This window comes from Lagopus leucura, unplaced genomic scaffold (genome assembly GCF_019238085.1).
Source record: "Lagopus leucura isolate 7727_CA_CO unplaced genomic scaffold, USGS_WTPT01 Super-Scaffold_100159, whole genome shotgun sequence".
NCBI classification, from domain to species: domain Eukaryota; kingdom Metazoa; phylum Chordata; class Aves; order Galliformes; family Phasianidae; genus Lagopus; species Lagopus leucura.
The window spans coordinates 5,596,893-5,624,043 of NW_024962335.1; the positions used below are offsets into that span (position 1 = coordinate 5,596,893).

The following is a 27,151-nucleotide window of genomic DNA, read 5'->3' on the forward strand; positions in this document are numbered from 1 at the left end:
ATGAGGTTATTTATTATCAATTATTTATTATTATGTGGTTCCTATAAAAATAAAGCTCATTGTTCTGTGATCACATCTTAGGAAGCAAAGACTTAGACTTCAAAGTTTCTGTTGACCTGTAATTTCCTGGTTACCAGACTGACAGTATCAGAGCTTCAGTGCAGAGTTTTGTATTTTATTTGCTTATTTTTGCAGCCTAGTTGTCATTCTTACTCAAACTATAACAGCAGGTTATATATATGTGTGTGTGTGTGTGTGTGAATAGCACTGATGTCCTTTTTTGCTTTCCACTAGAGGTCAACAGGTTCAGCCACCATCTGCCCTATCTTCAAATTCAGCAGGAAAGAAGCACAGGTGAAGTCAAGAGGAGACTCTTGGTAGGTTTCCTCCTGCTGGGTTGCTCCTTCAGTGTTTCAGGCTAAGAAAGGACCCCCTGTAAGCTTCTCTGGACAGCACTGCAGAACTTGTAGACCTGCCTGGTCCAGATGGGCAACCCAGAAGAGCACAGGTTTCAGGCCCCCAGGAGGTCTTAGTGACCCCTCATGCTTGTCAGCGTGCTCCCAAAGCAGCCACACTGCTGGGACTTCACAGAGATGACTCCCCTGGTTTGCAAACATAGCTCTAGGCTCTGGCCTAGTAGTTTCCATATTGGTGAATAAGAAATGATATACTGACTGAAGACGCACAATTTAAAAGGACATTCACTTGATCTCTCTTCTTTTTATTTCTTTTTGTGCAAATTGTAACTCCGCAGACAGCCAACAAGGGGTTTTGTAGCAGATTTCTGCTACCACAGAAATGATCACCAAATATTTGTTATGCAGTGCAGTTTTGATCCTCCATGAAACCACCTGTTCTTTCTGTTGCAGAATGTGCCACAGACATCCACTAAGATCACTGAGTTTTCGAATCCTGTCACAGAGCTTTCCCTAAAGACAGATAAATCAAGCTACCAAAGCTATGACAGTCAGAAAAGTTACCCTTATGTCAGCAAATTGACATGCAATATGTGTCTTCCAGTAATTTGCTTGTATAAAGTACTGAATGAGTGCTATAGTGTGTTACGCATGATCCACCCTTCAGCCAAACAGGATATTACTGTATTTGGGAGCGTCAAGCCATTTACATTTTTGAATTACATGTACAAGTTTAAAATGTGATTAAGATCTTGTCTTTTTGTAGAACCACTCTCTTTATTGACCTTCCTGGCCCCCTAAAGAAACCAATTTTGTAAAATACATAGATATTTATTACCAGCCTTCTGGGATAAAATCAGATCTGGTATAGATCTGTATATCTCTTGAATTCGCTGAACTCAGGCATTTTTTTCACTAAAGACAAAAGTGATTTTAACTGACTTCACCCTATACACAGTTCAGTGTACTGCCAAAAAGGGAGAAGATGGTCTCCCTCTCAAAAAAAAAAGGAAAAGGCAAGTCTTTTTGGCCATTTGTATAGTTTTAAACCATGTGTCTAAGTTATTTTGGCAGTGTCAAGCTCAAACTGCCTCCCTTTACTGAGGAGAGAGGGGTCACAGAAAAGATAAAGTCTCTTTCTCTTTGTCCAGTGAGATCAGTACTAGCCCTAATAGATGTGATTCCCTATCTTATACACTTAGAATGTCCCAAGTATTATTTCTAATGTTGCATCTCTATTTTACTAGGCCAGATTTAATAGATCTGTAAGTTAGTGCGAAGATATTAGTCATGAAAGGTTACTGGCAACTGGAAGTCAGCAGCTGCCAAGAACAATCCTTTTTTTTTTTTTTTTTTTTTGCAGTGTTTTGTAAGGTTAACAAGAAATAAATTGTGACAGAGGCAAGAAGCCTACATTCCTACTTCAGGAAAAGATTAAAGGCAGTGCCACTGCAGACATCATGTCGTTGCTAGAGTCATGCATATAAAAAACGTAACCTTGGGTTCACAAATTTAACAAAACCTCCCTTGATCTTTCCTAGGCCATGTTTAAGATTTTAAGTTGAATCACATCATTTTTTGCAGGTCATAGAACCACAGAATATCCTGAGTTGGAAGGGATCCACTAGGATCATTGAGGTCTACAAGGAGGCTTCAAATGACTTCTGTGTAAGCATCGCATGAATTCTTCCACCTCTGTAAACATGGAGAAATGCATTCGGATGAATGCAGTACATTGAATACATCAAGTACTTCACAGAGGAAGCAGATCATCTTTCAGCTTATTTATTAGGGATTTAACAAAACATTGTAACAGAGGATTTATTACAGTGCAGAGAGTGAGGACCTGATCCTGAAAATCACTGACTACCTGAAAGGCCATGTGGAAATGATGGAACCTGTGGGAAATATGAAATGCTTTGCAAAAGCGAAACTTTAAACATTTCAGTCACCATGATGTTGTCCATGGGACTAAGTACATACAGCAGTTACAGTCACTTCCATTGGCTCTAGATTATCATCCTTTGGCTTCTAAGATTAAATAGAACAGTGAAGTTTTGTGCAAACATTAAATTCTCAACTGGGTTTTTTCTTTCTTCAGATGCATTCTGATAAATCTGCTGGTATTTGTTGCTGTCTTTACATGTCAGTAAAGAATGAGGAGATGTAGTATTTTAGACCTTGATATCCCTTTAGTCAGCTCTGCTATTGGAAGGTTGGTCAAATGTTAACTACCATGAGCCATTGAAGTGCCAATAAGGAAAAACTGAGAAAAGCGTTTTGGCTCCAGAACCAAGTCTGTGACATCTTTCTTTTGTGACAAGTCTGATTCAAAGCTTGTAAACAGCCTACACATTTGTAAAATTAGGTAACAAGTTAGAAAGAAAAAGAGACTCACGAATCTTTCACGCTTGTGTCATATGTCTACAACATTTTTTTTTCTTGGTGTAGATTTTCAGAGCTGGCAGAGTAGGCACCTGAGCAAACTGCTACAAGTCAGTGCTGGGAAAATTCAGTGCTGAATACAGATGGAATAAGAAGAAACAGATCTAGTGTACCAGAGCAATGAGTGCAGCATGGCTACTCCTGTGTTACAGACATTGGGTTTGTTAGGTAAAGGCTAAGTGACAGCGTGGCTACCACCTTGCTGGCTTATATTTTATGGAATCTTTCTTCCACATAATGTTTTTTTTTTTTTTAATTTGTACTGATTGAGTATTGTTCTATTGTTCTATCTTGTCTCCTGCTACTGCTGTGATTGAAACTACATACAAAATTTCAACTAGACCTCCAGAGACTGTATTTGTAATACTGCACATTGTGTATTGCTCAGACACATGGGCTGAGCTAACACAAATTCTTAGAATAAGACAACTTGTTTACTTAAAGCTCTTCGCTTGTAAAGTTACAGAATTATTACACCTGTATTGTGCATACAATTTAATATTTTAAAGATTGTCTTACCTTAACTTGTCTTGTCTTAACTGTGATGTCCAAACTAACACTATCTTTCCTGAACAAAAAATAAGGTCTACTGGTAGGGTCTCAAGTACTTCTCTACTGCTAACAAAATGTGAACTGTTTAAATGAGGACACTGTGTGCAGTTATGGGGATCAGAGCTTCTACAGTAGCAATTAAGCACTTAGATTGTTTTATCACTGTTGGAATCAGGAAATGAGTGAGTTTGTTTCCACTTGGACAGCAACAATAGATCATAAATGTTGAGAAAGCTTCTAATTCTTTCATTCAATATGACTCATATAGTAAACTTGAAAAAAAAGAATCCTAAGACCATTTAGATATCCATGGCAAGAAGCAAAATTTCATTTTCATGTGATTTGCTGCATGAAGACATGAGGCATCATTTTTAAGACTGCCTCAGACACTGAGAAGTGATAGAACCTATTTTTAAAGGGAGCTGGCATATGCTTATTCCTTGCCATGGCATCCTGTTCAGGGACACCCTACGTCTGGGATTTGGGACCTAAGCCAGTGTCCTCACGTAGCTATGTGCTGTTCTGTGAAGATATAGCAATCTGTGCAGAGCTACTCCAGGGATCGCAGTGGTCTTTGCCTGACAGTATAGACATGCTGTCAACAACTTGTGTGCCTAAATATCATTGAAAATCAATGGGATACTCATTTCTATTTCCAATTAGAACTTACATTTCCATAGAATGTAGATACATTTATTCCTTCATATCCCTTCTTGGGGAAGCCTGACAATGACTTCAGGACAAGGTTTTTAGTATCATTTCATCAGTCTGAATGCGATATGTCCAAGGCTAGTAGCAGTTATTGTGGTGTGTGATAAAAATTTTCCATGGTTATACTTATGTTCTGGATAGCATTAAATCTACCCAGGGACATAAAGGGGGGACAGGGGGAAGTTCTACATGAAGGTGGGACAAGGGGAAGTTCTACAGGTATATTAGTGATGAAAGGAAGGCTAGGGAAGATGTAGGTCCTCTCCAGAAGGAAAATGGAGACCTGGTCACCAGGAATACTGAGAAAGTTGAGTGCTTCAAATAACTCCTTTATCTCAGTTTTCATCAGCAAGGGCTCTAGCCACAACTGCCTGAGTTGCAGAAAGCAAAGGTAAGAACATGGAGAAGGAATATTTGCCCACTGTAAGTGAAAATCAGGTTTGAGACCATCTAAAGAATCTGAAGGTGTAGAATTCCATGGGACTCAAAGAGATCTATCCACAGGTTCTGAGGGAACCAGTGGATGAAGTTGAGAAGCCTCTATTCATCATATTTGAAAGATCATGGCAGTCTGATGACATTCCCGATGACTGGAAAAGGGAAAACATAGCCCCCATTTTCAAGCATACAAAAAAGAAGATCCATGGAACTACAGGCCACTCAATCTCACCTCTGTGCGTGGCAGGATCATGGAGCAGGTTCTTCTGAGGGTCCTACTAACGCACATGGAAAAAAAAAGATGAGGTGATTGGTAGTAACCAACATGGCTTCACCAAGAGCAAATCATGCTTGACAAAATTGGTGGCATTTTATGATGGAGTTACAGCAGCAATGGATAAAGAAAGAGTTAACGACATCAGCTACCTGAACTTGTGCAAAACGTTCGGCACTGTTCTGCACTACATCCTATTTGGCAAATTGGAGAAAGATGGATTTGATGGATGAATCACTCACTGGGTAAGGAATTGGCTGGATTGTAGCACTCAGAGATTTGTGCTCAGTGGCTCAATATTCCAGTGGAAACTGGTAATAAGTAGGATTCCTCAGAGATCATTGCTGAGATCAGTGCTATGTAACATCTTTGTAGGCGACATGGACAGTGAGATCAAGTGCACTCTCTGCAAGTTTACAGACAACATCATGCTGCAGTTGACATTCTAGAGGGAAGGGATGTTATCCAGAGGTATTTGGACAGGCTTGAGAGGTGGGCCCATGCCAATCTCATGAAGTTAAACAAGGCCAAGTGCCAGGTCCTGCACCTGGGTCAGGACAATCTCAAGCACAGATACAGGCTGGGAGGAGAATGGCTTGAGAGCAGCCCTGAGAAGATTTGGAGGTGTTGGTTGATGAAAATCTCGAGATGAGCTTACAGTGTGTGTGCTTGCAACCCAGAAGGTCAACCTTTTCCTGGGTTGCATCAGGAGAAACATGACCAGCAGGTCAAGGGAGGTGATTCTGCCCCTCTACTCTGCTTTCGTGAGACACCACCTGGAGTACTGCATTCAGTTCTGGAGTCCCCACCACAAGAAGGACACTGATCTGTTGAAGCAAGTCCAGAGGAGGGCCACGAAGATGATCAGGGGTCTGGAGCACCTAGCGTATGAGGATAGGCTGAAAGAGTTGAGGCTTTTCAGCCTGCAGAAGAGAAGGCTCTTGGGGGACCTAATAGTGGCCTTCCAGTAACTAAAGGGAGCCTACAGGAAAACTCAGGAAAGACGTTTTATAAGGATGTTCTTACGGCAGTTGTCAGTGCCTTGCCTGCACAAAGGAGCAGGAGTAGCATCCTCTGTGATGGTTAACAATGTGATCTGTCAGTCTTAATAATATCAGTGTAAACTCAGTGGTTTTTTCCAAACTTGTAAGCTATGAATGACACAAAAACTTCACATTTAGCTGCCGTCTGGCAACCATGACATGTGGAGGCAGAGTGCAGCCACTGTTTTGTAGCAACTTTATCACAAAACTGCTTAATAGTATGCAGGGAACATGGGGAAAAAGTCATACAGGGTATTAAAATCAAGTCTACTGGGAAGAGTACATTATAGCAGTTGTGTAAAATGTTAAGGCCAGTGTAGCAGTCAGCTTCTGCAAGTCTGTACCTCTTGCCCACATGAAAGTAAATCTTTCTCTTCTTTCTGTTTCATAGTGTTCTATAAGAAGCTGAAGAGTGTTGTTTATAGAGAAGCAGGATATCAACATTTTGCTCTGTGATGCGTGTTGCCATTGAGATTGGAGGAAGTCTGGACAATGTTCAGCCTTGCATGGGCATGTGGTTGTGAATTAAAGGAAGCAACAGATAGCTGTGAATCATTCCCCATGTTTCAACATTTTTTTCTAAAAGCACTCCAAGAAGAGCTGTAGAGAGTTAAAAATATGTAGATCTATTATAGAGAATAGAGATCTGTAAAGATCTGTAAAGCTCTATTAAGAACTATTGCCTGTTTAAAGAAAAAAAGCAAAAGAAAACAAAACAAAAAAAAAGAAAATGATTGGCATTACAGAGAGGTCAGATACACAGGTTTCCTTTCCTTGTCTTCGTCTTCGTCTTCATCTTCGTCTCCCTCTCCCTCTCCCTCTCCCTCTCCCTCTCCCTCTCCCTCTCCCTCTCCCTCTCCCTCTCCCTCTCCCTCTCCCTCTCCCTCTCCCTCTCCCTCTCCCTCTTTGCCTTTTTCTTTTTTTCTTTTCCTTTTTCCTTTGTTTTTCTTTTTTTTTCCTCTTCTTTTTCTTCTTCTTTTTTGTCTTTCTTTTCTTTCTTTTTTCTCCTGTCTTTTTTTTTTTTTTTTTTTTTTTCCCAGCACTGGACAGCATAGTGAATGATTAAAGATTGTTTCATGATGTTTAAGTAGTTTGGAGTTTTAGTAGTATAATTCTTTCCTTAAACAAAAATCTTTCTCATGTTAGAACAAGAATGATTTCCAGTTTCTGTAAGAGCAGCCTGCCAATAACAGTTATTCACTTGCTGCTAATTTTGATAGTCAAAGCCAACTTTGTATTGTGGCATAATCATAGCATAATAACACAAATATAATGAATCTAAAATCATGCCTTATGTCTCCTCTCATGTGAAGTCACATGATACCACATACCTGAGGGACAGGGGCTGAAAAGGCCAAAGAATTGGGGAAATACAGATGTTTTGTTAAATAGGAAAGACTGAACCAAAGCTTCACTCTGAAGAATGTGTTAAAAAACAAAACTCTTTGAGACTGTAACTGATGCACTTACTTGAAACCTGAGCATGGGGAAGCATGGGGGGCCAGCCCATGATTCCTCTGAGATTGCACAAAATTTCAATGTAGGTAAATTCAAGGGCTTAAAATAATTACAGAATAAACAAACCTCTCCCATTCCCCCCCATACACATACACAAAAAAAACCAGCAGGTTTTTACAGGTACATTCTCAATTAGATGGCCATCAATGTATTTGGGTATTATGTATCCCAAAGCCTAAAGCGCATTGGTGATTCTGGCTTAAACTGACAGTAACAAAAAAGTGACAGATGCTTTGTTTGTCTGCTGAGGAGCATGCATGAAGAAATGTATGTAGATTTCTGGGCCATTTAGTATAGTTATGTGTTGAAAAGAAAACAATATTCTCAGTTAAATACTGATCTCTGTTTGCTAGAATAAAGGAGAAAATACGCTTCATGTTGAAAGCAGGTTTTACTGTAACATACCAGGAAGCCAAAAATGTATTCTTCATGAGAATACACCTGTCAGATGCTTAGCAGCTCAAACCACAATCTTCAGGTCTCTGACTCAGTTTTCTTTCATGAGATGAAGACAAACTAAAAAACTACAGAGTTCATTCTAAGTGATATTGCTCCTAAAACACTGGAAGCAAGATTAAAAGAAAGGATTTTCCTATCCCATTGCTTGGAAGAAGATACAAAAATAGTAGAGTATATATTAATAATTTTCTGGGAGTCTAAGGTATCAGCTTTATAATGCCACTCTATTACTGCAGTAGAAGAAGACAACTTCTGCTGACTCATTAAATGTAAGGGAAACCAATTGTGTAGGTTTCTGGCTAGTCACATTATACTATCCAGGAGGACTAGATGGTTATTCTCTAGAAAATCTCCCTTCAGGCTCCTGATTACAAAAGGAAAGATAAAGACACGGTAGTTGAAAGAACATCTGACAAAAAAAACACAACTACCACGGCCGACAACAAAAAAACACAAAATCAAAACCTTCTAGGTTGAGAGACAGAAGGTGAGAGGAGAAACTTCACTGTGCCCACAAGAATTGCATTGGATGCCACTTTTAACTGTCTTTTACTAGTTAAAGCATCTTACTGAAGCCTCCACATGCTTTACTCCGGCAAATTGAAGAGCAAGGCCTTGTTGATAATCACATGGGCTCCAACTGGGTGATAATATTTTCTGACACACTCTGCAACTGTACTCTTCCCTTAACCTTGAAGAATGGTTCTCACAATAATGAGTGACCTAAAAGCAAGGCTAATTCAATTATGGGATGGAAACTAGATTGATTCATGCTGTTTGGAGATTTCTAGCTTGTTCTCTTCTTCCTCCACTTGGTAAAGTGCAAGTACAGAAGACCGTCTCCCTGCTGACCTCTGTCTCTTGCAGGCAGTTTGCAGGTAGCAGCATTGGTTTCCTCCCTTCTCACCTGTCCTTGTCTTTCAGCCATGTGAAACACTGGATATGTGGCATTCTTCTCCCAACTTTTCTTGGATCCAAAATGAAAGCAACTCTGATGTGAGAGGCCACAGGAGGTGGTACATCAGCCATCTAAGAAACAAACGTTTATTCTCAAGTGGCCTTATATGTTCCCTCTGTAATCAGCTGAGAGGTACAGGCAATTCCAAAGCATGATTCATATCATTAAAAATTAAATTTGTAGAATAGATGGGCTGAACCCTCCAGAGGGACAATTTTCTCTGCACTGTCTGTTCAAGTAACCTAGATGACAATCTCGGACTAGATGCTTAAATTTTTCAGGGCTGCAGTTAGATGAAGCGAATCCTGTCTGAACTTAGATTCCATCCACACTATCTAGAAGGGTACTTTAAACCACAAATGTGACTGAGATTTTCAAGTAGCTTAAAGGACTTAAACCCTTATACCTATTGGAATAAAATGGGCTTTAAGTGTGGAGATTCTTAAAGAAATTTTGGAAATACAAGTTTGCTTAATGGAAGCTGACAAAAATAATCATCAATAATGGTGCTGAGAGCTACTTCTGGCACAGCCCTGCATAGCTTGAAGCTATTTAGCCATCCTTGCAGTAGCATGCTTCATTTTGCTTGACGTGATGATAAAGCTCAGCAATAGGCAGCACTGTCAATCCTGAGGAAAGCCAACCCACATCCCTGTCTACCCACTCTTAGAAATGTGATGAGAAAGCTTCACACATTACCTTCACCTCTCTCTTATAAGGATAGCATCTTGAAAGAGTTTATTTGAAAGAATTATTGGACGTTATCTCTGAGCTTGCCCATTTCTCATCAGGTGACATTGTCCTCCTTCTTTCACAAAGCCTCGCCCTGTTTTGTCTCCACTCCTTTCACGTATTCCTTCATTTCTGTGTCATGCTTTACCTCTTGTCTTTTGGGGGGTCATCTAGGTTTTGTTAACTGAACTTTGATGATGTCACAATACAGAAAGCATTGCTGCACAGGTGTTTTACTCTGCACCAGTTTTCATAAAAATACACTTTCCTCTTTCTTCCATTCAGTGCTTCTGTTATTTTAGAGCTCAATGCTCAGGCTTATCATTACCTTACTTGCTTCCTCCACCATGTAGTAGAACAGGAAGTGGGAAAGGCAGCAAGCTTTCAGCTTAGAGTGACCACTCAAAAGCGTAGAAGCTCAGTCTCATAATGTGGAAGCTGTTTAGTTCCTTTTGTCATAACCAGAAGTGCTGAGAAATGCTGAGCAGATGCCACTGCTCTCCAGCTCACTGCAACCTACAGTTTTCGCTGATAAAGCGCTCTGTGCTTGTACATGAATACTAATGATAACGGAAGTGATTCAGTGCACAAATGTCCTATTATCAAGAACGTACAACATGTAAAGTAAGTGCCTGCTCCTGGACAAAGATAGCGAGGTGATCTGGAAAAAAAAGTGCCTTTGTTGCAATGAAAACCACAGTAGATAATGTGAGTGCTATGAATTTCTTTGGCTGTCAGCTATCAAACAGACACTCTTCTGCTTTACTTTACTTTTATCTGCTTTTAAAATGCTCATTAAAAATGAACTCCAAGAAAGTGATTTTTGGATAGACAGTGGTTGAAATGAACATACAATGGTGACCTTTCAAAAGGGGGGATTACCTATAAATAGCGATGGTTATCCCTGACAGCCTTCTGACATAAGCCTGCCAGCGGTGTGAAAAGGAGACTCCTTCCACCAGTTCCTCTAACATGATTTCAGACTGGCACATGACACATTTTGGCCATGAATAGCTGAAGAGAATTTGCAAGGGATCAAGCAAAAAGCCCCAGCAGCTGGCTGCCTAGTGATATTCCCTTGGATTTAAAAATTAGCTCAGAACTACCTCCTCTTTCCCCACGAACAATAGCACATAGTTCTCTAGAAAGGAATATTAAGGTTTTATGTTTGAAATATGTCAATCTGGGAGCTCATTTCTTTAAAAAATTAATTGTAGTAATTTTTTAAAATTAGCCAAGCAGTGTCAGCAAAGTTTGTTCAAACCCCAGAGGGTTTAGTATCAGACTGTAGTTCGTAACTACTGTTTTAACTTCTGCTCAGTACCATGGATCTATTAAATCCTTTATTTGGAATGAGTAAGAGCTAGTATTCCTGGGCATTTGCTATTAGAGTGAAAGAGGCAACTGAATTAATTAGGAAATATATGCCCTGTTCTGTTTTTAATGCATTCTCTGGTTATTTGTCCTATGAATTCATCGTAAAATAACAATTCAGAGTTCTTTCCTTGCAGAGGTTTGTATGAAATCCCCCAGCCAACCTGAAAAAAAAGGTTGTGCTCAGAAGACAGCAGTTCTGAATATTCAGATGTGGTCACTGTCCAAATGCCCACATGCTAATTGCTTACACACATCTCTGTATTGACTTCCAGGGGCATTCCACACGCAGCCAGGGATTGCCAGCAGCCACTTTACAGCAGGCAGAGTTGTTCTCTTGTGGCCTCCTGTGCTTTAGAGAACAATTCTGATGATAACAAAAAAATAGCTTCACTGTTGTTGTTAGATTCATATTGGTTAATTGCTATGTTTAGTGTCACTATTAATATAATGATTACTAGTGGTCAGGAGCTGTGCATGAAACTGAGGCCCATGTGCTACACGCTGTTGGTAAACAAAATAAGAGGCATTCTTTGTTGGAAGGCATTTACAGGCTAAATAGACATGCAGACAAGAGGTGTTATTATCTCCAGTTCACAGATGGCGACCAAGATAGGCTGATATGATGTGCCAAGGTACAGAACAGGTATGAGGAGGCAGGAAGGAGCAGGCTGGACACTGACTGGGTCACCAGGCTGCCTGTGCTCCCACCACCCTTCCTCCAGCACTTGCTGCCAAGCTGGGAGATGCCAAGTTTCCCCTCACACAGAGATAGCAGAGCTTGACAAGCAGCTTCCTCTCTGGCTGCTCCAGCCCTGGTTTTGCCCTCAAAGCTGACTTCAGCCCAGCAAAGCCAGGTTCCTGTTTATCCCAGGAAGAATTTCTGACTGGTTGTTGCCACAAATGAGATTTTTTTTTATTTTTTATTCTATATTGCAGACGTTGTTTCAATGCACATTTGACAGTTGTTTCTCTGCTTTAGCATCATGATCTGGAGGCCTTTAACAGCTGTTGTTGTGTTTAATGGCAGTACTTTCTTCTAGCCTTTCCACAGCAGAGTTCATCTGAATTTGTGTCAGAGAAAAGTTGCCTTTAAAAAAATTAGGGTTCTTAAAGATGAGTTAGTGGAAGGAGTTATATAATATTGTGCATGCACTAGAAACAGACTCTGTGACCCAGAAGATAGCTTGCAGTCCTGTGCTGCTGCTGCTTATGATATAATGACTTATTTTCAGTGCAACGGCACTGATCAGAACAAGTTATTTTTTGACATTAAAATCCCCCAAATGGTTACGGGGAACAGATCTTTGGTTTTGCTGTCCTGTATTCTTACTCATATGCAACTCCAGTTAAGACTGGTGTCCTGTTGTGACCTCTCCTACACACACAGGTATAAAAATGATCCCTGTCCTCAGTGATGAGGGGAATAGGGGATGCCAGCAAATGACAGTTCACATCTCCTGGTCTTCCTTTCACTGTAAATCTGGGGGTGGCTTTATCATGTAGTTGCTGTGCTGCTCTGATCTAACTGGCAGGTTAGTTTTTAAATGTGATTTATAACATGGATCTTGTTTCCGCATTGGAGTGCTTTTGGATTACAGCATGAAATTTGAATGTGTCTAAATAAAGGGAATGCGGTAGTGGCAGTGGCTGGGAGGCAGGGATTATGTGAAAGCTTTCAGGACACTCTGAGCAGTGTGCTGCAGTAGCCAAAGGATTTTTATGGGCACAGAGGCACAAAGTAACCCCTCTAATCCCTTTCTCACTGGCTTACAGACTCTGAAGAAGCTTAATAATTACAGGGGAATGCAGTCAAAGTGTTTTTAAGGACATATGTGCAGAGGCTTATTTTAGTCATTTCCTAATAGCAAATGCACTGGCAGATTCTCAAGGAGAAATGTGAGTGTAAATTCTCTCTTCTCTCCTCCCAGCAAAAACATGATGATTTACACTTCTATCAAAAATAGCCTTAACCAGTGATGAGCTGGAAGAATATTTCCCAGCCTGTAGGATCTCTTCAGCACCGTATCAATCATTCTCCTCTTTCTGATGAAATACAGAATGCATCCCTCTTCTGATGAGTCCCCCAGACTGCTGCAAAAAGACAATCAGAAGGCCTATGCCTTCCTGTTAAAACAATACTCTCCTGGAGAAGTATTTCACCTTCTCTGAAATTACTGGTTCAGCTGATGGTGACTATGCTGCATATGCATCCCTACCCATAAGTATGTCCCTAGCTGCACGTGTGCTATATATAAGCACATGCAGGAGGTGTCCAGGAACTGTTTCTCTGCTGTGCTTTCAGTTTCACAGCTATGTCATTTTTGAAGGAGTCTGTGCTTCAGAGGAGAGTGATATGGTGTTACTCTTTCACCCTGGAAACTCTCTGTGATTTTTCTTTATTTCACAGTCTTGCCCAATTCAAAAATCATTGCACAGATTTTCCTTGATTCTTCCTCAAATGCCACTTCCTCACAAAACTGAGCACAAAACATTACAGCAACAGGAAAGCTTTTTTTTTGAATATTAAGAATAGAGGATAGTAGGATGTATTACATCGTTTTATGGTGTGTGGTCATGCAGTGCTTGCATCCCACTGTTGTCTGGGATATAAACCATTAAAAAAAAATTGTATCTCATTGTCAAGCTACTAACTAAAAATGATCTATTTGCTCAGCTTTGTAACAAAGATGAAAGTTCTGTCCATATACTTGCCATTTCTGTAAGACACTTCTGAAACATGTAAATTCTCACAAAAATATATGAGGTAAGAATTATCCTCAGTTGCCTAGAATTTGTATTTTCAAATTGCATTGTTCTGCCTGTATCATCAAAAACTGCTAGCTAAAATTCTGGTCCTTTTCTGCTGGGAAAATTTGTTCAGATTGGGATTGCAAATTTACTTGACTTTGAATCCTTAGCATTTGTTATGCTGGGTCCAGTTTACCATGTGTGAACCTTTGAGATGAAACAGTAGAAACTAATCTAAGGCCTCCCTTTCCTGTTTTGACGTTAAAAGCTTGTAGCACATTTTGAGTAGATTTTGTTTGTTGAAGTGTTATAAACCTGCATCTTTTTCTTCCCATGACCCCAGGCTTTTTTCGTGGAGGACCTGGCTCACCTTTTACTTGGTACTTTCCCACATAGGGGAAATATCCTGGCTTGGGTGCTCTAAGCAGTTTAGGTTTGAGCTGAGTTGGCAAATCTTCAGGTTCAAGGATGGAGTCTAGAGGCTGAGTTGAAGCAATAGATGTGGATTCCTGTGCATGCTCCATGGGAGTGTGGGTGCCATCACACCCACATGAGCCACCTCAGCCCTCTCGACACTTTATCTTCCGTGGCAAAGAGATGCCATAGACCTTCTTGGCAGCAGTGGGAAAGAGAGAACTCATGCTGTGAACAGAAAGGTCTCCTTCCCTGTGTGGTGGCTGCACATCTGTACCTCAAACAGCTTTAAATCATCAGAGAGCTGTAATTCCTTTGCTGATTTTTTAGGTTGTTGTAAAGTAGGCTGCTGAAATAAACAGGTTTATGCCAATAGAATGTCCTGTTATTGCATTCAGTCCTGCTACAGACTCCTGCACTGTGCTATCCAAAATTACCCTGAACAATGTTTTTCTAACTAGTTCTGCAGCCTTGCGTGGAATGGCTAAGTGTGAACACAAGTGGCTTAATCTGGCCTTTCATGTCAATAATTGCAGTTACCAACTAAAAAAAAAATTGAAGTGTGGAATTTGGATCTTAGATGCCATTACCTTGAAGTACTGGCTGTGACCAGGATTTATTCTTTTTGAATGTTTCCAGGAAAAGCTGCTTCCTGGGCAGGAAAAAGATGAAAGATCAGGAAAGTGACTAACAACATGGAAACCTTAATGATGCCTATCAAGTGCAATAACTGAAATCATTGTGGATTAAGGCAAGGACAACAAAGTGGGCTGTTCAGCACAATGAGTGAAAGCTATTGTTTTTCAAGAAAATGTCTGAAACTTGGCAATGATAAGTCCATTAGTAGTGGAAAGGAAAAAAAAAAATAAAAACAACCAAAAAAACAACAAATAAAAGGAGAAAGAGATTGTAAAACCAGGAATTGAACCCTGCAGACAAACTTCATACAGACGTGAATTACACTCCAGATGTAGTAATCCAAATTTACACCTCATACATAACAAAATAGTCAGTTCTTTTTCACTGGATTTAATTTAATTTAATGGTCTTTTTCACAAGCTAGCTCTTTTTGGGTAATAAACAATTATTCTGATCACTGCTTGAACTTCTTCAGCCCTATCTTGTATTCCTTCCCATTGGCTTTGTTTATAGAAGGGAACAGATATGATATTTCCTGATGAAAGAACTGTAAGCATTTGCAGCAGAAACTCACCACCATCTCTGTGGTGTTCGTCTGCCCCAGAAGGGACCTCATGTTACAGAAGGAACAAAATCTAAAAGGCAACATGGCATTAAAATATTGATGGAACAATGTTAGTAGGAAGGAGAATGCATATTTAATAAGTGTCTAGATGCTTTTCATGTACACATGTGACACCAGATCTCTTGAGCTAATCAGAGTGAGGTTGGGTTAGTCTTTGTGAGGGGAAGGTTCCAGATGATACGTGGGGATATTCTGTTGTATCTAGCTTGAAGGTGTCTTTCAGTGAGTGCTTTGGCTGGAGGGAAGGAGCAGGGTAGGTGATGTCTTGATTCTAGCTTTCTGCTAAGGGAATTGTGCAGGAAACTCCCCTCAGGTCAAGTCTTAATAGGTTGATTTCCTCCATAACTACCTCCTTTACAAGCAAGCCCAGGCTATGAGATGCTGCTGGTATTGCCTTCCGTGGGCTGATATGAAGGCTGAAAAATATTGCACACGTTGTGTTTCCCTACCTGGAAACTAGGAGGTGTCAGGACTTCTGATCTGATAATGCAAGGAGGTCTCAGTCCACATGGAGAAAGCATTTGAAGGAGTAGGACAAGAAGCTCATTTTGTCCTAAATATGCCCTCACAGAAAAGAGTTAAGAAGAACATGATCCAGGCAGTTACTGTCAGTGAGCTATAAAAGCTGTGACTTCCGTATCATGTAACTATGGTTGTGACTGCGATGCACATCAGAGCCTTCAATTTCACCTTAATCTATGCTGGGCCTCCATACATGGGATTGTAAAAGTGCACGTAAATGGGTACGCAGACCTCTGTACTCAGACTTTGCAGATGTGTAAACTCTAAGCAGCAGTTACTTTTTACAGACATGAAACACACCTTTCAGATGGTTGCTTGTAGGTGCATGAATGTTAAACTTTGAATTGCAAAACTGACCTTTGTGCTAAAGTACATAAGTAGTCCCACATGTGCTGATCTGTCTGTGTGTGTATTTAGATGCTTGCTCCTTTTTTTGGCTAAAAGTGATTTCTAACACTTACAAACAGTTCTCTGTACATCTTCTGCTATGACCAGCTCTTCTTTAGCTCTCTCACTCCATGCACTTGGTATGAGTAATAAAACCTACTTAATTGCACCAATAAAGGCAACTCTGTATTCTTGAACTTTTATATCAAAGGATTTTCCATTATATCATTATGTATTTTTATATATAGACAATAAAGTAATGGCTTCATAGAAGACTACTTGGAAACAGTGATAAACCTTATTACAAAGATAGTCTACTGGTGACAAGAGTTGCAGATTGCTCTTCAGTCTTAATCATATCCAACACATATTTTCCATAGAGCGTTTGTTTCCTTTCGATCAGTGGCTAGAAAAAAAAGTGAGAATAAAAAAGAGAAAAATTCAGTTCATTTAAAGGAAGATAGTGCTAATTAAAACACACTGCAAACAACTATTTGTAGTCCATTACATTCTAAGCAAAGCATACTTGCAAAGCATTAATAGTAGTTTGCTCTGAGCCAGAATGTTACTTTCATCATTAGTGTACCTCATGTTCTGGCACATTGGTGCAGCAACAAGACTCTGAGGATCATTGTGTTTTCACAGAATTCCTTTAAGATGTATCTAGTGATAGTGCTGGTTATACAGAACTTTAGAAAAAGTTGGAAATACTCCAATTAGGCCAACTTTTATATAAATTGCCAATTTGCCATTTATAGACTCACATGATTCATTTTACAGCTGTTTGTTTGTTCATAAAATATTTACAGGAACTAGAATTTATTTCTTACAGAAGTGTTGGAAAGTAAGATGACATAAAACAAAACAGGAGTATGAATTTTATGACTGGAAAAACTTTCCAGCTCCACCTTTTATGAAAATATTCAGGAGAAGCTGAGTAAGATCTGTTAGAGTAAGTGAAAGTGTGAAAGTGAAGAACTTTTGAAGAACCAAGTTACTCAAATCAGTATTGTCTGATTTAGAGCCTTTCATAGAGTGAAGGCAGGACAGTGAAGAAATTTAGCATGTGTGTAGAAACAGACAGGAAGATACTAGAAAGGGGCCCACAGCAGTGTTTTATTTATTTGGCATTTTGAGGTCTACCAAAGCAACAGAGCAACCTATGCAAAGCACTTCCAAATGAATGGAACAGTAAAAATACATATAGTTAGGCATATTCAATACATATTACACCTAGTTGAAAAAACTTTAGAGCAACCATACTGTAATGCATTAAAAATGCCAGTTTATATCTTTCTCTATCTAGTAAAAATACAAAAAGGAGAAAAATGCATCTTAATTTCCCTCATGGAGTTCTTCTGTTTTATTCTTTTATGGGACAGTACTGCTTTCAGTAAAGGGTCAAGAGTGGCAATGAGTACAGGGGGTCAAGATGAGACACTTTGCTCCCACTGTTCACCTGTGGCTCATTGCCTCTACTCTTTCTCTTTGGAAAAATACCTTAAATGGAGCTGTAGGCTTCCATGCAAGGCCTAACAATGAGCAGTTGTCCCTACAATATGCATACACTGAGTTCTCACTGAGGAGCAGGGATGCCTTTTGCATGGATTTCCTTTGCAAGACAAGGTCAAAAGGGAGATGGCACGCATTCATATTCCTTCTGCTCTCTTTTCTCTAATCTTACTTCAAAGACATGGTGAGGGCACAAGAGCAGAAGGGTCTCTGGAAGGATGGAGGATAAGGTCTATCCACAAAGGCTCCTCTCTGTATCAATTGTGAAGAAGAATGAGTGAAGGGGGACAGAGCTATCTGAATATAGACAGAGGGCTGCATATGCTGATCTGCCTGAGTTGAAAGGACTGGATGGTATTTGATTCATTGCCACGCCAGAGGAGAATAATTAGTGAATTAAAGTGGATTTTCCACTATAAGCAATGTGTTGCTGAGGCTAGTTTTAGGAGAATTTATTTACATCCTTGTTAATAATAGAAACAACAAACAAACACCAAAAAAACTGAGACAACTGTCTTATGAGGGATCTGTATTCAGTATTAAAAAGCTGCACGGCTGTGGAATCTGGATTCTATCGTAACAACTGAATTGCAGAGACAGGACACTGCTGGCATACAACACACTTTATAACTGTGAGGGGTGCTGGGTGTTTGGAACGTGTCTATCATACAGTAAAAGTGCTGTTCTTGTCTATGTTTAAAGTAAGAGAACCAATAGGCCTGCGGAGCTGATGTAATGAGATTCAGGCTGCCCTCAACAGCTGAAATATTCAGTTCGGCAAATGGATATTTCAAATGTAAATATTTATATGGGCCAAGGGCTCTTTGTTGCAGTGATATTTTGACATTTTCAAATCCCTCAGCTTTACTTCTGTTACAAAGATGGTCTATTTGCTGACAAGAAGAACAAAGGTCAGTGGCTGGTTATGTAGAAATGGTGTTATTATTGTAGTAAAATACCAGTTCTCTCAACCCACAAAGCTCTGGTTCCATGTGCTTCAACATCATAACCTGCATGATGGAAATAATGCATCTTCCTGGTTGTTGTGAGGAAATAAAAATACATTAAAAAAAATAGAAAAAAGAAATACAATAAGTTATTAGAAGCCCTGGTTGGATGGAATTAGTAGTCCATAAAGAGTAAATCTTAAATGCATTTATTTTTCATTTAAAAAACATTCAATAGCAGCTCTTAATAGCAACTTGTTACATTTTACAGAACTTATATTCACTTTTAATACCATTGCTATTGCAGTTTTTCATTCATCAATGGTGTGCTTACCTTTTTGGTTTCATCTTAAGAGTTAGGAAAAGTTTTGGAGAGTTTTATTTTGGCTAAAATAATTATTTTCTAATCTCTAAGATTTTAAAATCAATATTGTATTCTTCTTGGTGTTACTTACACAAGTGATTTCCTACCTTTTATAGTTGAGTGTAGCAACTGCCACTGCTTTTTCTCTTCCTTTGTTCATCTCCCACCCTTTGACCTTCTCTTTCCTCACCTCTTCCCTACTTTTATTTCCCTTCTTCTCTTTTCTGCATTCCTCTTTTTTTATCCCCAGTTCCTACTGCCCTCAAGCAATGTACCTCCTTGCTTCCTACCTTTTTCTGTCTTCTATCACTCTTCTGGGCAGCTGCTATCTCCTTCTCAGTCCACTCCCACCAACTCAAATCCTCAGGCATAGCTTCTTGGTTTGTTTTTCTCCCTACTAATCTTTAAGCCTTTAAGCCTAAATTTTCTTATTGGCATGTCTCATTAGTGAGCACTGTTGAATTATATATAATGGCTTCTTTGGCAGATACCCAGATTTCTATTTCATATAGTTGGACTTTTGCCATAAATAATTTTCTATAAAAATAGAATGTCAATAGTTTTCCTGATCGATATATAGACATGGAAAATAATTTCTTCCAAGATGTTCAAAGAAATTATAGGATGCTATGGCCTTGCTGCTTGCTGCTGATCTTATATGAGATAGGTTACATTCTGAGGATACTTATTTGAGTCCTCTGAAATGTTTGGGCCTTCAGCACTGTTGGCTACCTGACACTGTTGCTGTTGATGAATGTTACATTGAGGCATCATTATTCATATTTTGTTGTGTTCGTTGTCCCACTGAGACTTAAGCTTTCAGCAGGATTCTGATCTAGAAGTATATTTGACTTGTCAACCAAAATGCGGTGAAGCTATTTCATGTGCAATTCCTGCCTTGAGCCTCCGGCATCCTGTGTACACAAATCTCTGCTCGTTTCCTCCACTCCTCACCAAATTTTTAATTCCTGGCAACTGGTTCAGATACTCAAAGCTTTTTGTATTTTTCCCGAAGAAAGCATTGTGTCATACCACTTCAGAGCTGACATTGAGCTACCTTAATTGCCACGGAAAGGAAGTTTCTAAGAAATAGCTGTAGAAAAGAGTAACTGTGGAAGTTAATGTCCTAAGAACAAATGACAAAGCTTGGTACTGTAGATACATGTATTGAGAGGTAATGATTGTAATATGGAATCGTGCTGTAATAGCAGGACTCCAACTACCCTCTTAAGAGGGGCAACCTGATGTAGACGACCTCACTGTCTTTCCACTTTTGAATAGTTTTCAGGTATGAAAATTTATGTCATATAATCTGGACCATGACTAGCAATTGCTCTTTTGATGGAAGTATTTGAATTTCCACTTGGAGCTGACTGCATATTTGGCTGACGTTTTTTATACTCTCAAGTCACAACGTTATGTGTATACTCTGAAAGAAATGGATTTGGAGAGATGCATTGCTGTGGTTGTGAGAGCAATTCCCTGATTGTGAAGTGTATCATGGTTCAGATGAACAAAAATCTCTCTTGCTCACCCTGTCTTGCAAAAGAGGAACAAACAATGAAATTTGCTTTCCTCAGGAAAATCTTTTTCTTGAGAACATTCTTTCCCGAATGAATTTTTCACCGAAAAGCTAGTACAGTGAGTTACTTCCTTTAAATTTTTCTGAGTTTTTATTTATTTTGCTTATGTGTGCATATATATTTACATTCTGGCTTGCAACTTACCCTAAAAGAGTTGCTCATTGACAAGTTTTACTTGGTTTTAAGTAGGAAAATATTGACTATGTAGTAACTCCATGCTCCTTTTCCAGTCTTTTGAGCCATCCTCATTCACAGAGTTCTGAAGTCCTTCAGTTCCTTCACTTTTGTTGTTGCTGTTGTTGATTTCCTGAAGTCTGAGCACAAAGATAGTGAGTTCTTCTCTTGGTCCCGATAGTGTTTGGTTGGAAACCTATACGCACCACCCAGATTCAGTGTCTTTGGAAATTTTTTTTTTTTTTGTTTAAGCGCTCTACTGTCAGGCTTTCTTTTAGTTTTTCACTAATATCATATTTTTGTAATCATTTTGTTAATGATTTCTTTCACACTAGCTCCACCACTACCTCTGCTCAGTCACTGTGAGATCCAGCTGGACTGGATATTTCATTTTGCTTGTATGTGTATGGGTTTCCCAGTACAAGAGAGATGTGAGCATCTGAGGCTGAGTCCAGTGAAGGACCATAAAAATGATTAAGAGACTGAAACATCTTCCATATGAGAAGAGAAGGCTTATGGGGACTTTCTCAATGTGTATTAATACAACAAGAAGAGCAATTGTGAGTGACTACTTCGTGGTGTCCACTGAATGTAAAAGAGACAATGGGCACAAATTGTTTAAACATTTAACAGTTTTTTACTTTGAGGCTGGTTGAATACTGGACCAAGTTGCCTCAGAAGGTTATTGGTTTTCCATCCTCAGAGGTATTAAAAATGCGGCTGGACACATCCCTGAGCAACCTGATGTGGTTGGCTCTGCTCTGAATGGAGGGTTTGGAGTCGATGGTCTCTAGATTGTTCCTGCCAACCTTAACCATTTCTGAAATACTCCACTATACTCCCAGATGGTCTTTTTTTTTTTTTTTCTTCTCATTTTGCATGCCTTCACTGTCTACTTTTTGAGACATGTCAGATCAAGAGCATTTGTGTGTACATCACATGCTGGTTCTTACATCAGTGTGATTTGAACTAATCTTTTCTTTGACCACAAATCATATCTTGAGAATAGTTAGACTAGAGATTTTCTTTCTTTTACATCTGCTTATTCCCTTAGATTCAGGATTATTTTCCATTAAACTTTCTGGTGCTATAGAGTGTATTTATCTCATTATTCTAAACAATTTGTTCTGTGCAGTTTTCTGACTTCTGCATCTCATTGATATTTCATTTTGCTTGTATGTGTTGCCTTGCTAGGTATTCTGGCATGTGGTGCCATAACTGTTGTAAGCTGTATACACACAAATGTGAAAACATTACTTTGTCCCAGATCCTGCAGTTTCACAGAAATTCTCTTCATGAGGACTTTACACATTTTTGGATAGAGTAAAATGACTTTATATTACCAACACTATCTAAAACCACACTCTTATATTTCTGTCAATGTTTTGCCGCTGCAAGGAAGTCAGGGTTTTTGTGCAGGTGACAGAAAATCCCATCTCCTTTTCTGATGGAAGGAAGGGTGCACCAGTTCCATGTGTTTCTTCCATCACAAGCTTCAACTTAAACTGAACAAGTGGCTCATTAGGATTTTGCTGAGTTTTGTAGATGTCCTTCTCCATTAAGTTAGTACAAAGAAAGAAAGAAACATTTAAATAAAGTCATTGGAAACACAGGTTTCCTAAAGAACAAGGTAAAACCTTTATGAGGTGAATGGCAGAATTTCCAAAGCCTTTGGCATCCATGGTTTTTGCTTACTCTCTTCCCTCCTTATCAGTTCCTTTCTTCTCTTGGCTGTCTATCAGCTCCTGCATTTCAGTTCTGGGAAAATCATTCTCAGTACACTTGGAGACACTGATAACGGAGTTATTTCCACAATGCAGTCCTTTAGAAATGGGATTGGCAGGGTGTCTTAGCTCATTTATATGAAATTTTTTTTCTTGAAACTGACCAGAAAATTGACCATAATTGCCTATTCTGATCCCTTCCTTCCTTGATTTTATTTATTTATTTATTTATTTATTTATTTATTTATTCTGTATGTTTGTGTGTGTGTGTGTGATGGTGGGGATTCTTGTGCATTAAGCATCTATTTTTCCTTCTGGAAACTCTTAAAAAAAATAAAAATTAGGGTTTCTTTATTTTTTTCCTGATTATAAGCTGACAATTGAGCCATACGTAGAGGAGAACAGGGCCCTCCTGAGATGTTGCAGCTGATAACTACCTTGCTCTGTGCAGGGCTCTCCATAACCCCAGCATTGCGAGAAGTGTACTTGATTACAGCATGTAAGCCCAGCTCGGTGTGAGAGTTCTGCTTCATTAGGGAAGTAGAGCAGCAGTGCTTTCCCTGATCCCATTTCCATCTCCATTTTTGCCCTTGCATGTAGAGCTTAACTATCTTTATGCTCAAGTAACTTTTGCCATTCTTTTGTCCTTGGAGAGAGCTACAGGTAAATGCATGGAGGCAAACAAATGGTGAAATACTTGTAAAAGGATAAGATGAGGAGAAGATAACCTGTAGGACAACCATGTGCTCACCAGAAAAGAAATAATAAAGTTGTGATAGACTTTCTCTGGGGAAGGGATAGCACGTATCATTTGAATGAGTTTATCTGTTGAACCTCTGAAGAAAAAGAAAATGGATTGCTATCCCACAGGGAAAGTGGAGCAATCCATCTCCTCCTCATGGAGCAGGCAGAGATTAAGTACAATGATAACAATGATAATTAGAGATCTTTTAATTGAGAAAAATACATGCATTGACTATTGTGGTTTGACAGCCTGGCTCCAGCTTAGTGCAGGGAGAGCCCATAGAACTTGTAAACATTCTACTGAAGTAAAGCGGGGAGGGATTTGATGCATGAACTTGAAGGGGCTGTTTATACAACAGACTGATATTTGCCAGAATGCATGCTTTCTTCTGCCAGTGATCAAATATTTAAATTATAATTATGTGGATTTCTGATTTGTCAGAATTTAGGACACTTATAATGGGATTTGAAAGGTACATCCTCTCAGCTCTTGTGCTGTTCCTCAGCACTCATCAGGGAGTGCACAACCCTGAAAGCAAAACAGAAAGTTTATAGAGGAGAGAAGAATTGTTTCAGCATCTTTAGATCTGACTAAAGATTTGAAATTATTTATTCTTTCATAGACATGATGTTCAGCCCTTATATTGTGACAATAACTCCATTTTCAGTAAAGGGATGGTGCAGGCTAAGGGATAAGTAGGAGATATCTACACCTTGTAATGGATCAAGGAGACTCCTGAATGAAGGCAGACTGGGGGTAGTGCAGTCAGCAGCAAATAGGCTGGGGCTAAAGGCAGGCAATATTCTTCTGATGTGACCTAGCTTGCAGCAAATTCAAGCATAGCTGGCAACTGAGTGGGAAGGAGTATCTCTCTCCAGCATATGCTTCTTGCATGCTGTGGTATATGATGAGTTGCCATCACATTTCGTGTGGCTGTGGAGTTCCTTTGGGGTCAAATCTGGGCTACCACCATGGCTATTGCAGTTTCAACTTGGCTTTCACCCCTCTGCTAGCATAGACGTGCCCTTTGCTTATCAAATCTTTCACCTGTGTTACACAAACTAAAGACAAGCTACTCAGTTCACTTTCCTCTGTCATGTGTGCGTTCAGTGGATGCTCCAAATGCTGCATTTCAGTTTACAGTGACCTTCTGGATGACTTTGAAATCTACAGCTTTCGAGCCTATTTTTTCCTCATTCACATCATTACTTTTAAAAGGGCTCCTCTCAAGTTAGCTGTACAAAGTGAAAGAGGACTCTGATCTGACTGTCAGAAAATAGTAGCCTTAGCTTTTGTTTACATGACCATTTATATCCTCTCTTAAAACCTCCCTATGGTCCTGGGTTTGCTGTGAATACGTGTGTGCTACAGCTTATTAAGCATGATAGAAACAGTAAATGGGGCTCATTGCCTTGCCAGCCATCTATGTTTCTTCTGCTTTCCTCCACATGCAGGGAAAGATAGTAGTCATCCCCCACCTGATGCAATTTCCATATCTGTATATTCAGTAGTTTCTTCTTTTTTAATGTATAGAAAAAGAAGATCTATCATGTCAAAGCTACTCATAATGCTACTCTGAAAGGCATAATGCTGTGTAGTTGAAATCACCACTGAAGGAAAGAACCGTCTATGCTATTATAAGATGGAGCAAGGCAGTATTACTGGAAAGAAGTAAAACAAACAAACAAAAAAGCCCTCATTGCACACAAATCTCTAACCTACTTTTTAACATTCCTCTGAAGAAGAATGAGTTGCATTTCCACCAGTGGCTGAGGTTTAAAATAAGATCTTTCCTATTATGCTGCTCATGACCTCCTTAGATCTTGTCTCAGTCATAGTGTGTGGAATGAAATGGAGTATTACAGTGTTTGCTCCCAAGGGACACTTGAGTCTTAGTTACCTTTTGAATTAACTAAACCATTTGGAAAGATTAAGCCATTCCCATGCTATTATGTTTCATCTGGTCATTTTATTGTTTCAATTAGTGTTCTATTTTTTACTAACTTTGATTGATATTGTTAGGCCTCTCCTTCAATCAGAAGGCAGTTCACCAAGTCAAATTCTTCTTTGCTTTCTCACCTCAGTACAGTCAATGGTCATGTCACAAGCTGCACACACATGGATCTCACCATAGTCTCTACCTTACTGAAAAATGTAGGGTTTTCCTAGGACTGAGGATATTTACAATGTAAGGACTGCTGAAGTTGTCTCAAAATATCTTTGTAATATGTTAATCTCTTTCCACAGAGTAAATGTAGTGGAACCCTTGATGGTATACTATATTGTCTCTGCATTTGAATATTGGCCCTGTGCTCTTTTTTCTCAGGTAAGACTATGCTTTGACTCAAGAATGGGAATGGAAGAGATATAGGCTAGACTGGGTTTGTAAGGCAATTTCAAAGCTTTTTTGAAGCAGTGCCATAGCCTGCCTGTCTCATTTGTTCCTATAGCATTCTGAGTTGTCTGCAGAAGCACAGTTTGCTTTCACTGCTCACATCTCTTCAGAGCAATGAAGTGTTACCAAGACCAAACTCTTCTGTCTCTTTGTCTGCATCCTTTCTGCCTAGATCTTGGATCTTTCACATTCCTCTGCACAGGAAACCAAACTCGTTCAAGGCACTTGTATAGAATCAAGGACAGTTGAAATGGCTTTTGTAGAAATTGGGTACACTTTTTTTCTCCCTCAAACATCCCCTTTTGAAGACATGGTTCAATATCAGGACACTCGTGTGACTGAAAATCAGCATAAGTACCTGCTTTTTTGTATCCCCTTGGGCTGACAAAGCCTATGAGAGGAAATACTAAGCTGTGAGAGAAAACCTTTTAAGACTGCCGCAGTTGCTGTGTTTTCTAGCTGATATAACTGATATTTTGTGCATGTAGGGAACTTAGCAGCTTAAGAACATTGTCTTTGACTAGTAAGGAGTTAAAATCTAGTGAGCAATTAAAGCACCTGATCATTCAGCAATTACCTTCATATGATAGGTAAATCATAAGCAATAGTGCTTAGGTTGGTGGTTTTTTGGACCCCTGTCAACTGGATGGTACATTTATCTGTGACTGTGCCCCTCACACAGTTATATCTACATTGAAATCTGGAGATCAGATCCAATATGTCTTTAAATCAGCCACCCTGAGCCTGGGAAATGCTCTGGTTGTGGTTAGAGAGAGTAATTTAGTCTGGCAAGAAACAGGGAGAGAATCAAAATAAGGTTTAGGGGGTGCAGGTTTGTGCTTTGCAGGTAAAAAACAGTGGTGTTTCAGTCATGTAAAAATGAAGCCAAAGGGTGTTGAATCAGGCTTTATTTTTAACTATGGGAAGCAGACTCTGAAATGTGTATGGGAAATGCAACAGAATGTGCTAGTGCTCGGGAATCTGCAGAAAACCTGCTTTCACATTTTGGATAGACTGTTAAGGTACGAGAATTAATAGCATTAGCAGCCTCTGAAGAGATACGCAGCTTTCAGATTTCTTAAGTGGGTGGGTGTTAAAGCAAGGGGGATGATGGCAGGATGATTTTCAGCTTTAAAGAGAGCACCAAGAGAGAACAGCTCAAACAGCTCGCTAGCAAGCTGAGCATCAGTGCTACAGCTAGTGGGGGGAGGAATGGGAAGGGAAAGGAGGGAGAAGAGAGAGATGGAAGAAATAGCTTACTGATTACCATCAGTCCTTGACTGAGTGTACTAAAATACAAAAGGATGACTCTGTTGATTCAGTTCCACCTGCTGCTGGAAACCTTCTTACCTGCCCTCCCTCACACCTGATCTCAGTTCTGTGCTTACAGTAAGTGTTAAGCACAAGGGAGTAAAGCTGCTGAATATTTTGGGCACAGACTGTTTCTTT

At 39.5% G+C, this 27,151-nt stretch overlaps 1 long non-coding RNA gene across 2 annotated transcripts in view; it reads right to left on the reverse strand.

Annotated features, from left to right (window-relative positions):
• Positions 1-16,561: 16,561 nt before the first annotated feature.
• LOC122190491 overlaps positions 16,562-27,151 on the reverse strand; it is a 35,773-nt gene continuing 25,183 nt past the window's right edge. Inside the window, exon 3 of one of the 2 annotated variants that reach the window (XR_006182149.1) lies at positions 16,562-16,664. This is a non-coding gene — a long non-coding RNA (uncharacterized LOC122190491). The remainder of the gene's footprint in view (positions 16,665-27,151) is intronic. The other variant, XR_006182147.1, reaches the window with a different exon arrangement.